This window comes from Argopecten irradians, chromosome 5 (genome assembly GCF_041381155.1).
Source record: "Argopecten irradians isolate NY chromosome 5, Ai_NY, whole genome shotgun sequence".
Lineage (NCBI taxonomy): Eukaryota > Metazoa > Mollusca > Bivalvia > Pectinida > Pectinidae > Argopecten > Argopecten irradians.
In genome coordinates, this window is record NC_091138.1 from 47,102,367 (window position 1) to 47,107,335 (window position 4,969).

Sequence of the window (4,969 nt, forward strand, 5' to 3'; positions counted from 1 at the left end):
ATAAATGGGAGGTAACTCTTTGCTATCCCCAAGTAAAAAAAAAAGGTGGCGCGCTACAATTTTAGTTGCTGTGATTGTGGTAATAGCAATCAATTGTAAGATGATAAACTCAAGTGTTTTTAAATATTACATGTTTTTTATTTAACAATGTAATCTTTTTATGATAATCTTTTTTTTTGTTTTTGTTAAAATACACTTTTTGCATTATTGTGTACACTATAAGTATTATATAAATTGACACATCAGATGTGACTGGTCCATGTAAATATTCTAAGAAAATTTTCATGCAGTCTTCACATATTGATCATCCAATATATAAAAAAGTATTTTTTTATCAATAAAATACAAAAGCAGACAAATTAGTGTTTTTCTTTAATTACAAAATTTACACCATTACCACCATTGAAAAGTTTGAGCTTCTAATTTTACTTCAAGATAAAAAACACTAAAAATAATTAATTGCATCCCGAAAAAAATCTGTGGCACTATGTCCTATATGAAATTAAGAACTGATTGCATATGCACCAAAGGCAAAATAAATTATCCTATATCATTTTTTTGTGTTAATTAGACATATATATATACATGATTAAACAGCAATTATTGTTCAAATGATGAGTATTAAAGATATTCCGCCGCCGACAAAGCGTTAAACAATACTCATTATTTGAACAATAGTTGGTGTTTAATAATCGTGTGTATAAATATGTCTAATTAACACGAAAAATATAGAAATATAATTTATTTTGCTTTTGGTGCATGCAAAGTCAATAATTCATTCCGTATAGGACATAGTGTCACGAATTTTTTTTGGGATGCAATTAATTATTTTTAATATTTTGTTTTGGAGTAAAATAAAAAGCTCACGCAGATGCTCCACCGCTGACAAAAAGTATTTTTTTCTCAATAAAATGCAAAAGCAGACATTTTCAGTTACAAAAGTTACTTACTAAACACCATTACCACCATTGAAAAGTTTTGCGCTTCTTATTTTACTTCAAGATAAAAAACACTAAAAATAATTAATTGCATCCCGAAAAAAATCTGTGGCACTATATCCTATATGAAATTAAGAACTGATTGCATATGCACCAAAGGCAAAATAAATTATCCTATATTATTTTTTTGTGTTAATTAGACTTATATATACATGAATTAAAGTGTAACAGTCGGGCAAGGATGGCCTTAAGTCCGGTTACAAAGGTGTGAATGTATCAGTATTAATTTCTTATGAAATGGAAACAATAAAATATACTCGTACAAAATCATGTCTGTTGTACAAAGAAATTAATTAAAGTATGGGAATTCTAAAACTTCCTCCCCCCCGCTCACGTATGTCCGTGGTTTTACATTTCACACAGCCTTCGCTTTCAATGCTTTAATAAAAAAAAATAAATTTTCTTTACTTTATTCTTATGACTCGGTCAGATCTGGGATAACTAAGCAGAACTTGAACAGTCGTATAAATATGCGAGAACTTTTGGACGGCCAATGAACCACAAGCATTTAAAAACAGGTTTTCTTTGCCCAAATATTCACTTTTAAACCACCTTTTACTGTTCAAACTGATGAGTATCGATCACTCTTGTCAGCGGTTAGAGCATCTTTTAAGTTTTGAGAAAGCAATGTTCTTTTATTTTATTCAATAATTAATGGATGAAACGTTGTGTGAACCCATGAGTATGGATAGAGCCAATAAGTATGGATCAAGCCAATAAGTATGGATCAAGCCAATAATAAGGATCAACCAAAAGTATGGATTTGAGCCAATAAGTATGGATCAAGCCAATAAGTATGGATCAAGCCAATAAGTATGGATCAAGCCAATAAGTATGGATCAAGCCAATAAGTATGGATGAGCCAATAAGTATGATCAAGCCAATAAGTATGGATCAAGCCAATAAGTAAGGATCAAGCCAATAAGTATGGATCAAGCCAATAAGTAAGGATCAAGCCAATAAGTATGGATCAAGCCAATAAGTAAGGATCAAGCCAATAAGTATGGATCAAGCCAATAAGTATGGATTGAGCCAATAAGTATGGATCAAGCCAATAAGTATGGATCAAGCCAATAAGTATGGATCAAGCCAATAAGTATGGATCAAGCCAATAAGTATGGATCAAGCCAATAAGTATGGATTGAGCCAATAAGTATGGATTGAGCCAATAAGTATGGATCAAGCCAATAAGTAAGGATCGAGCCAATAAGTATGGATTGAGCCAATAAGTATGGATTCAAGCCAATAAGTATGGATCAAGCCAATAAGTATGGATCAAGCCAATAAGTATGGATCAAGCCAATAAGTAAGGATCAAGCCAATAAGTATGGATCAAGCCAATAAGTAAGGATCAAGCCAATAAGTATGGATCAAGCCAATAAGTAAGGATCAAGCCAATAAGTAAGGATCGAGCCAATAAGTATGGATGAGCCAATAAGTATGGATCAAGCCAATAAGTATGGATTGAGCCAATAAGTATGGATCAAGCCAATAAGTAAGGATCAAGCCAATAAGTATGGATCAAGCCAATAAGTAAGGATCAAGCCAATAAGTAAGGATCAAGCCAATAAGTAATGGATCAAGCCAATAAGTATGGATCAAGCCAATAAGTAAGGATCAAGCCAATAAGTAAGGATCAAGCCAATAAGTATGGATCAAGCCAATAAGTATGGATCAAGCCAATAAGTAAGGATCAAGCCAATAAGTATGGATCAAGCCAATAAGTATGGATTGAGCCAATAAGTATGGATCAAGCCAATAAGTAAGGATCAAGCCAATAAGTATGGATCAAGCCAATAAGTAAGGATCAAGCCAATAAGTATGGATCAAGCCAATAAGTAAGGATCAAGCCAATAAGTAAGGATCAAGCCAATAAGTAAAGGATCAAGCCAATAAGTAAGGATCAAGCCAATAAGTAAGGATCAAGCCAATAAGTATGGATCAAGCCAATAAGTATGGATCAAGCCAATAAGTATGGATCAAGCCAATAAGTAAGGATCAAGCCAATAAGTATGGATCAAGCCAATAAGTAAGGATCAAGCCAATAAGTATGGATCAAGCCAATAAGTATGGATCAAGCCAATAAGTATGGATCAAGCCAATAAGTATGGATCAAGCCAATAAGTATGGATCAAGCCAATAAGTAAGGATCAAGCCACATTGGCTGATCGAGCTGCTTAAGGTATTCTGACGTACAATAATGTATTAATTAACCTGGAGTAAACCTTGAAATGGATGGTACATCTATGAATGGAAACTGGAATTTTAACAGGAATTTAACTGGAATATCACTTTTCCTAAGGAGTATTATCACTAGCATTCAAGTTCAAATCCCACATTGAGCAGTTGCCAGTTCAGGTTGGTGGTTTTTCTTCAGCTTTAATTCCTCCTCCTTATGTAACAGGAGAGGAGAAAATGTAGCGGCCAGACCGGGATTCGAACCCGGGACATTCAGAATACTAGCCGAGTGCTCTACCGACTGAGCTACCTGGTCACCAATGATCGACCCAGTCCAATTCCGCTACACTCCTCCCTCCTTTCTCGAAGTCTTCGCCCCTGAAGACATACGAGACCCTTCCAAACACCACCACCGTGGGTTATTTAGTTGGGCGCCAATTCTGTAACAGGAGAGGAGAAAATGTAGCGGCCAGACCGGGATTCGAACCCGGGACCCTCTAAACACTAGCCGAGTGCTCTACTGACTGAGCTTCCTGGTCACCGATGATCGACCCAATCCAATCCCGCTACACTTACAAACTTGGCATGTCCTTATATGACCCTGACTGTTTAAACATGATGTTAAACATAAACATCGAATAAAAGTATCCATAGATTTCTGTGGAGAAACAGTCCAGTCTGTGCTGATTGTCCTTGTGAATTAACGTTTAGTGAGGTACATGTACATGTAGCCACTAACCTACAATGTACTTCAAAACAATTCAACAAATAAAATTATATATATAACCTGTTTGTCAGCTGTTATTCTGATTGAGTCATAGAATTTATCAAAAGGGACAAACAGTTAACTTTAGTTTAAATAGAGATTAAACAGTGTTTTGATTGCGTTAAAAGTGGTATGAACGCATTGGGATACAGACATATTCAATGTAGCGGGTGAAAATTTTGACAAGTTATTTTTTCTTCAGTAGATTTTTAATCATTTATTGAAAAGCATTTTTTGAAAAGCATGTACTTGACAATCACCCAAAGGAACAGACAAAATTATATCCTGCCTTATGAACATTACCCGTTTGCACATGTATACTGGTAATTATTGTAATTCTTAAAATGTTGATATATAACTTTTGGTGGTAAATAACGTAATTATGAAAAAAGTATAAAAAATATGGCACATATTACTTTAAAGTTTAATTACTATTTGTGATAATAGAGGCTTACCTATAACTCTAATTTTGGTAATAAAATAGTACACATGTCTAATCAAAACATTCCTCATGAACTTGATGTTGAAAAGATAACAGTACTGCAGATTAAACTTGCAATCAACACTTTTACTGGACCTGAAAACTTTGGCACAATGTCATAACTGTCGTTCATAATATTTTATAAATACATAAAAAATACACGATGAGATCACTATTATAACATAGAACTACAGGTATAATAATAATAATAATAATTACATTTTTGTTCAGGAAAATAGCCATGTTTTATTCACAGGGACCAGGCACAGAGCTTTACCAACAGTATAATATTATGTATATATTATAGTATCAATTTATTTTAAAAATCACTGTGTTTTTTTTTTTTAAAAGGGGGGTTTTCTCTACCGCCTCAGTTCATACCCTTGATACTATAATTCAAACATACTGTTAGTAAAAAAATTGTGCCAAGTCCCTGTGGTTTTGGGAATAGAAATCCTGGCTCTTTATAATTTGAATTAATTTGTAAACTATATAAGGATTTTTCACTCAAAATATACGTAATCAAAATCATAATTTTATATTTGA